Source organism: Selaginella moellendorffii, unplaced genomic scaffold (genome assembly GCF_000143415.4).
Source record: "Selaginella moellendorffii unplaced genomic scaffold, v1.0 SELMOscaffold_131, whole genome shotgun sequence".
NCBI classification, from domain to species: domain Eukaryota; kingdom Viridiplantae; phylum Streptophyta; class Lycopodiopsida; order Selaginellales; family Selaginellaceae; genus Selaginella; species Selaginella moellendorffii.
Window position 1 is genome coordinate 202,405 of NW_003314392.1, and position 9,078 is coordinate 211,482.

The window sequence follows — 9,078 nt, forward strand, 5'->3', positions numbered from 1 at the left end:
CGGACTCCAACTCGGGTCCATCTCGGGTCCACCTCGGACTCCACTTCGGACTCCATCTCGGACTCCATCTCGGGTCCGTCTCGGACTCCACTTCGGACTCCAACTCGGGTCCATCTCGGACTCCACTTCGGACTCCAACTCGGGTCCATCTCGGACTCCACTTCGGACTCCAACTCGAGTCCATCTCGGACACTCCCACGTGTCATGTGTTGGTCCTTTTGGGTCCCTTTTTGGAGCCTCGCCTTTTGCTCGCTTCGTGCTCGTTCCTCGAGCACTTCGTTGGGAGTTCCACTCCCGCTCTTGACTTTTCAAGTCGGAGCTTTTGGTCCAAACGTGTTACGCTCGTTTGGCTCTCGCTTCAGCCACTACCATGTGGCGCCCTTCCGGCTCCACTTTGGGGCCTAGGGATTTTGTGTCTCACACTGAGGGGGAGACCAAGATCGAGACCGGGTCCAAGTTTGAGACCAAGACCGAGTTCAAGTCTAAGACTGAGATCGATTCTGAGTCCAAGTCTAAGTCCCAATCCGAATCTGAGTCTGAGTCCGAGTCCAAGTCCAAGTCCGAGTCTGAGGGTGAAAGCCCAAAGTGTTTGTCTCCCAAACCCTAGGGGGTTTGGTGAGGTCCAAAACTATAGTAGAGGGAGGACTCTAGTGGAGCCAGTTTGGCCAGGAAAGGCTAGTGTGACCAAGAAAGGCTATACCCACATGTTAGAGGATGATATAACCATTAAAGAGTCCAAGGTTAGATTAAATACAGATAAACAAGCGGGGTAGTTTAATGAAGTGTTCAAGGGCTAGCTTTAGCTCCTTCAGGAGATTGAATGGTTGATGCTCCTAATCCAAGTGTGGGTGGCACTACCTACTTGAATACCTGGCATGGCTCAACGGAACCTCACTCTAGCCCCATAGTTAGGGCACCCAAAGGTGGAAGGTGGGGAGAGTACCCATGAGGCTCGCGTAAGGCCACGGTGTTCCGAAATGTTGTCCCAAAGTCCCAAACGGTGAAAAGGAAGAGGAGTAATCCTTTAGTGCAGTGACCAAGGATACGGTCACATGGTGAGAAAGTCCCAGTGGATAGTGGGATTTGATGGTTGGGCCTGCGGGCCTTGATCTAGTGGTAGTGTTGGTGAATACGGCCACGAACAGAAAGGGACTTGGTGGGGACCGGAAAAGAGATATCGGGGAAGGCTATTCCCCTTGTCTGCAGGCATCCTAAGGATGCTAAGGAGTGGATCTGGGAGGATCACTCCTAGATGGATGGCCCAGTCTTTGAGAAACGGGACTGTGATGTAAGTGGTGTTAGACCACTGGTGTGACCAAGGTGAATGGGCATGGCCTTAGCGTAACGAGCTGATATGCCAGTGGTACTTTGGGGTGTCGGTCATAGGATCGGACATATGGAGCACTTGGACCAAGTGCAAAGGTTGAGTGGCATGGATGCCATTCTTGGGGCTAGCAAGCCCTGAGCCCTGAATTGAGCTTATGGAGGTTGTGAATGAGACTCCTCCAAGTGGTCGGAGGTGTGGTTAAGTGACTAAAGTAGAATAGAAAAATTAGTTACTTACAATACAATTCTTTGATGCAATGACCAAGGATACAGTCACATAGTGAAGAAGTCCTAGAGGATAATAGGACTTAATGGGCCTTGACCTAGTAGCGGTGTTGACGAGTACGACCATGGATAAAAAAGGACTTAGTGGGGACAATAGAAAGGATATTGGGGCAAGGTGTCCCCCATGTCTCTAGACATTCTAAGGGTGCTAAAGTGTGGTTAAGGGATGATCACTTATGGACAGATGCCTTAGTGTTTAAGATATGGGACTGTGATGCAAGTGGTGTTTGACAACCAATGTGACAAAGGTGAATAAGCATGACCTTAGTATAATGGGCTGATATGTCGGTGGTCCCTTTGGGTGTCGATACTACAGTATCCCCCTGTAGTCTCTGCAATGATTAGTGCTTCTGCGCAATCAGAAGCACTAATTGAAGGAATGATGTCAGGAGAATTAGGTCAATGGAGCACAGAGCTAATGTGTCCCCCACTTACATAGGGTTCCCAAGGCTGTCTAGGTTGGGCTTGTGAGCAAGAGCACGCACTCCTTACCCTTTGCAATGATGTCCATCTTGGACAAGTCACACGCCCTTGTCTTCGTCTTGGTGCTCCTCGCCTTCCTCTCCCTCCTCGGCCTCCTGCACCTCATCTCGTGCCTTCTCAATTCCCTCTCAATAGCTCTGTGCTCCATTGACCTAATTCTCCTGACATCATTCCTTCATGCTTTTATTTACAATCTTCTTCTTTACCTATAGCTAAAGGTCCAATACCCAATCTCAATTCTAAGAGATAAGAACACAGGTAATGTCGAAAGTTATGAGCTAAGTTTTAAATCCTATTTTTTTCCTTTTTCCAAATAATCTCATGCAAGAAGAAAGCAAATTTATAAATTTAGACAATTTATATTTAAAGCCATTAATGGTTTAAACTTAGATTTTAGTGTTGGGTAGGAACTCCCAAAAAAAACATTGTAAACCATGTCCATATCAAAAACCATTGTGTGCAACTGGTTTTTAGACATGGTTTCTCTAACAAAAACCATTGTGATTGTCCTTGTGGCTGAAAATCAGTTCATACCTTAAGTTTGCATGTCGGGTATACATAGAGCACTTCTACAGTGACAAGAAGGAAGCAGCTGCATCCGATTGTCATAAGCTGCTTCCCTGCCTGCTGGAGTTGTGAATGGGTTTGCGCCTCGAGGATCAGGTGATTGTTGAAATGCTGGGGAAGTGTTGGGCCTGTTTGCAAACCACATAGTCTGGATCACATACTCAGGGACAGACAAAGTTCTTCTTGCCGACAGCTGATTCTGCTGCGAGTCTAAAGTTTATGTTGTGAGAATAGCGATCCATGGAAACAAGAGTGTTTTGGAGGTCTGTGGTAGTCCATGTGGCAGAGGTACTCGCTCAGATCCCTTGCAGGTGACTGGCGTGCCTAGAGTGCTGCCCATTGTCCATGCACAAAGCGTTACCCAAAGTTCAAAGAGCATAGCGGCGCCCCAAGATTATACCTGCTATACAGGCCTGAGCCAAGCCAAGTGCTACGACCAAGCGGGACTCGTGGCAAAGGTTGGGATATAGAAGCGCACATCCCTCCAATGTTTCACTCTCTCGTTTGCTAGGCCGGGCCGAATTGCTCTCACTCCACACGGTGAGGAATGGAATCCATTTTACTCTTGAGTGAAAAGTACATAGTTTTTAAATTTACACTCGAATCAATTTCGACATGAAGACCTCGATGAAGCCCCACTTACTCTGCACCGTCTTTGTTGCGGATAACATCCCTGGCTTCATATGCCGCTAACGGTGGTTGTAGCCAGGCCTCGCAGGCGTTCGAGAAGATGGCATGGACGTGGTTTCAGGCAAGTGTGTTACCATGGTGTTCTCCCAAACTTTTCAAAGCTTTATTTACATTGAGGAACCTCGCAACCAAGAGCTTGCAATCGCCCAACAATCCATCTCTCTCGCCTGGAGCAGCACATACAAGAGTATGGCACAAACACATCCCACCGCGAGATTGGATCCCTGCGAGATGGCAATGCAGCAGAGCATCACAAACAAGTCCCTCCTACTAGTTTGATCCGGGCACGCCATCGCCCCCCGGAGAAGAGCAGCAAGATCCCCAGCAGTCCCACTGGAAAAGCTGGCAGAATTCTCACCAGTGAGCCCCCCAAGAGAAGCCCCAGCACAAGCTTGCCACCGCTACCCCACTCGTGGCTCCGAAACGATACTGCCCGGCCAGTCCTCCAGTGCCATGGCAAACCGGGAGAGCTCCAAACCAGCAGCCCACCAAGTTCATGAGCCCCATGCTCACCGAGACTTTGGTCGGAGTCACGGCGTCCTTCTTGGCCGGGAAGAGATCGCTCGAGAGCTTGCAAACCGCCACCACCGAGTTGAGGATGGTGAGAGGGAGCTGCGGGATGGCGGCTCTCACAAACCGTCTTCCAGTCGTGGGAAGAGATTCGAGTGATCCGTGGCGTGGCCGGGCCAATTCGGGAGTCGTGGGGCTCCTTGAGAATGTGTGGCCTCCTCACGAACGCCAGGATGATCCCGAGCACGAACACTGCCAAGGCAGTCGGGATCCTCTGGAAAAACTTCACGAGCTTTGACGATCTCGCTTGATGTTCTTCACGGTGCTCTTCATGATCATCGTGATGACGATCACCTTCACTGTTCGTCACGAAGTACTCGTAGCCCTTGCCGGATCCATTCACCAGCACGATGAATGCGAAGCAAATCACTGCGAGGAGAATTCCATCCAAGCCCAGCCATGGTCGATCACCCATTGCCTTGTCCCTAGAGAGATTTTGATCCTTCATCACGTACTTGACAGCCTTGACCGCGAAAGAGCCCATGCGCAAGCTGGATGCCAAGAACCACCGGCAATGGCACGATCCAAGCCACGACCCGTGATCAAGCCCGTGGTTCCAAGCACAAACACGATCGCAGACACAGTGATCCCCGCGGCCATGATCTCATCCACACTGAGATGCTTGGATTCGGTGAAGGCCACCGCCGCGATGGATTTCATGGGCTGGACAGGCATTGGCACGCCAAAGAGCACGCTGGTGAGAACGTTGTAGATGCTCGTGGCGATGAGAGACCAAGATCCATGCCACTGACGAGAGCTACAGCCATGACGATCGGGATGAATGTGCCCAGGTCGCCCAGCGAGCCACAGAGCTCCTGCCATGGCCACCTGCACTGGAGATTGCCGCGCAGCCCTGTGCCATCACTGGGAGAATCCACCGCTTCTCCCTTCCTCCATGGATGGGCGCCACTGACCTCCAAGAACCCTAAATTTATAATCCAAAAGCTGGCTCTTGTAATTTACCAAGCGACCATTGGAAATGAGCAAAGAATTTTCTCTTTAATAATACATGATGATCTGTCAAAGAATACCCTCTTTAATCACGAGGACACAGAATCTACACTCACACTATTTTCAAACAAAATTGCTACTATTTGCTAGTAGAATTCCTAGAATCTACACTTAAAGCTTGTTCTAGCACAACACCATGAGATCTTTGTCCTCAATTTCTAGATTTTGCTCCCAGCAAGCACATCCAATCCACTGAAACTGGCTTATAAGGCATGCTCCTCACAAGTTCCTCGGCCTCTTCCACACACCCAGCTCGCCCCAAGCAATCCACCATGCAGTGGCAAGATGCCCTTCTTGGGCGTGTGCCAAGAACACAATGACCCACAAGTGGCAATCACATCGCTCCATGGAGTCAAACACTGCTTGTGTGCGCTGGATCTTGCCCAGCTTGCCATACCAAAGGATGACGAGATTGGAGAGGTAGCAGCAATCGCCAGGCAGCATTTGCTTCTGGGCAATCTCGATCCGGGAATGGGCATCGATCGCCTGCGAGGAATTGGTCGTGGAAGTGATGAGATCCACACACTTGGACTTGGACAGCATCAGTTTCTCTCGACACCGAAGCTAGCCTCTCATGAGATTAGGGAGAAGGGAGAGATTAGAGAAATTCTCAATGGCATCCTTCCGAAGTAGCGCTTCCTAGATCCCCTAGCTTGGTTTGTTCATTCTAGTGAGCTAACGCATTGCAAAGAGCTTTTCCTAGCTGCCTTCAAGGCACTATAGATAGGAATAGAAATAAAGTATATAACTTGTGAACCTTAAAGTGAAATAAAAATGACACTACAAATATGGCAATGGCTAAACAAACATCTAAACATACAACCTTCCATTGTTTCCCCAGTCTTGCAAGTGTTTGGGGAGCAATCTTGTTTGAACATTTACCCCAAAGATGAATTGGCGAGTAAGATTACTCACCTAGACGTCTAAAGTAGTAAGAAACAAATGCATATAAATGAATAGTATGAGGCCTCATGCCAAGAAAATGACTTTATCCCTGTAACGCACTTTATTTCTCTCCCCTTAAACCAATTGGAAAAAGGGCAATTGCTTAATGAGAGAGCCTTTAGTGGCTATTTTATCCCCTAAGGTTCTAAGGATCCATGATGATAATATATCTAAATCTCATCCTATAATCACATGCGCTACACTCACCCCCCCTTTAGAGATGTCAATGTCTTCATGACTATTGACTAACAACTTCTACTGATCCACGGTGATAGTATATCCAAATTTCATCCTATAATCACCCCCTCTTTAGAGATGTCAATGTCTTTATTGACTATTGACTAACAATTTATACTGATCCACAGTGATAGTATATCCAAATCTCATCCTATAATCACATGCGTTACACTCACCCCCCCTTTAGAGATGTCAATGTCTTCATTGATTATTGACTAACAACTTCTACTGATTCACAGTGATAGTATATCCAAATCTCATTCTATAATCATATGCGCTACACTCACCCCCCTTTTAGAGATGTCAATGTCTTCATTGACTATTGACTAACAACTTCTACTAATCCATGGTGATAGTATATCCAAATCTCATCCTATAATCACATGCGCTACACTCACCCCCCCTTTAGAGATGTTAATGTCTTCATTGAATATTGACTAACAACGTACGTATGGATACCCAATATGTACGATTTCAAAATTAAGGGTAAAAATATACCTTGCTCAAAGTTATATTATATTTTTAAGTAGCCACTAATAAATGGGAATCAAACCCATGCCATTTGCTCCGATACCACATATAGCGCACCCCTTAAGCTAACTGGAAAAAAGTAGCCCTTAATGGTTATTTTATCTCTATTTATCCCCCAAGGTTCAAAGGATCCACAGTGACAATATATCCAAATCGGGTAGTGGAGGTAATTCTATAGAAGGTTATTAGCATAAGGCCTCACACTTAGGAATGGATGGGGTGTGTTTGCCAATTCCTTGATAATAATATTATTTGTCCTATAGACAAATGTTCAAGCAAGATTACCATCAAGAAACTACACAACCCAAATCCTTTTAGCACTTTAGCATAAGGCCTCATGCTAATCCTTAAGCATGAGTCCAGTCACAATGTGTTGATGGAGATTACTAGCATGAGGCCTCACACTTAGATTGCTTGTGATATTTTTCCCAATTTCTTGGTGACAATCTTATTCACTTGTGCAATAAACATGTATGCAAAGGAGATTGGTGTCGAGAAACTAGGCTAGAGGAGGTGGGTGGGCTTTTTTTCTTGGTGTGAGGCCTCACACTAATGTTTTTGTGTGAGGTTGGACACCATCCATTTATTGGATTAAGGAATTATGGACTTTCATACACCCCATCCATTCTTGAGCCCTTATGCTATTAACCTCCTATAGAATTACTTCCATTACCCCTTTCACTTAGCATGAGGCCTCACACTAAGATCCATTCTCTCCCATTTCAAAAATATTTTAAGTAATTCTAATAAGTTCTTTCATGTTTCTAGGCCCAGCAATCTAAAACACTTCTACACAAGTCCATCAAAGTGAAAAGAGGTTGCAACTCCATACAACCACAAAAGTGGACATTGGAGATTCACAATGATGATCTAGTGTTGTTGGATCTTACCAACCCAAATAGTCCAATATTCTATGGGATTGTCATCAAAGAAGAGGAGATTCCTAACAAAGACATGAATAGAGAAGGAGGGCTATTTATACAGAGCTTCAAAAGACATTCATCAGGAATATCATTCAAGACTTAGAGTTTATTCCGTCAACTACAATACAGCCTGCAGAGAAAGGAATTGATACAACCTTCACTGCTTATGGAATCCTCAAGGACAAACTAACCTTGTCAAGACAGTCAACAATAGGATTCTAACTTAGAGACTTTTTGATCAGAGGGAAATAGAAGAATTGGAGCATCCATTCCATGACCTCTCCAACTACAATCCAAATGATGGACATAAGGTCGATCAGGTTGTTGATGATAAACATACATTAAGCGATACATCCTCATTAACATCAATGTCCAATGATTAGGAGAGTGAGGATGATGAAGACAAAGTACAACACAATGATAATGAAGAGGATAATAGTGAGACAAAAAGTGACAAGTGATGAAATTCAAGACAAGAGTCCTTCCTCACCATGAAAAGAAGAAGAAGATGATGATGAACCACCACATAAGAGGGTTAGATGTGAACTTTGGAGCAAGGTTGCAAGCAATAGTGCATGGATGAGCTAGGGACAAAAACCTCCATACAAAGCAAAAAAAAAAGGTGTCACACAATAAATAAACCAAGAGATGGTAGAAATGAAGGCTCCAAAGAGAGGAGCAAAAGGGTGAAATGATGACAGCACAGTTACAACAATAGGGGTGAAAAAAAAAACCAGTGTCGATAGGACACCCTTGTTGAGGTACAAGCACTACTACTTCAACGATCAAACAATCTACAAACTCCTAATGTCTCAATGCATCATTGATGCAACTCTTTGTCCACAGTGCCCTTAAGGAGTTGATGATTGTACAAGAGAACTCAGTGGATCTAGGTGATGCAATCCTAATTACTATGGACAAGGATGGTTGGACATTTGTCGAAAGGATAAGCAAGGAAACAACAAAAAATCCAACAGTCAAATTCATTGTCATATCTAGGTAGGACTTGACAAAAGCAATGCAAGAGATCTCTTCTGACCTGATATACACGAAGAAGATGCAGGCAAAATTCTCAATGCAATACTTCTAAATCATGAAAGGATCAACACCACAGGATACCATCATCGAGATACCCAATCTTGTGAACACAAAGGCAAAGAATTAGCACAAAAGTAACCTCAATGACAAGTTTGTACATAGTCGCCACAACTAGAAGAGTGTAAGTGACTAATTTTTCCATTCTACTTTAGTCACTTAACCACACTTCCAACCACTTGGAGGAGTCTCATTCACAACCTCCATAAGTCCAATTCAGGATTTGGGACTTGCTAGCCCCGAGAATGGCATCCATGCCACCACAAATATATATATATATATATATATATATATATATATATATATATATATATATATATATGACATATTATATATATCTCACGCTGTATATGCTATATCTATTTTATAGCCTGTTATTGTGTGTTGTACATATGTGTTCTTCTTCCATTTACTT

At 45.1% G+C, this 9,078-nt stretch overlaps 1 pseudogene; it reads right to left on the bottom strand.

Annotated features, from left to right (window-relative positions):
- Nucleotides 1-3,432: 3,432 nt before the first annotated feature.
- On the bottom strand, nt 3,433-5,206 carry LOC112343080 (annotated as a pseudogene).
- Between the last annotated feature and the right edge of the window lie 3,872 nt (nt 5,207-9,078).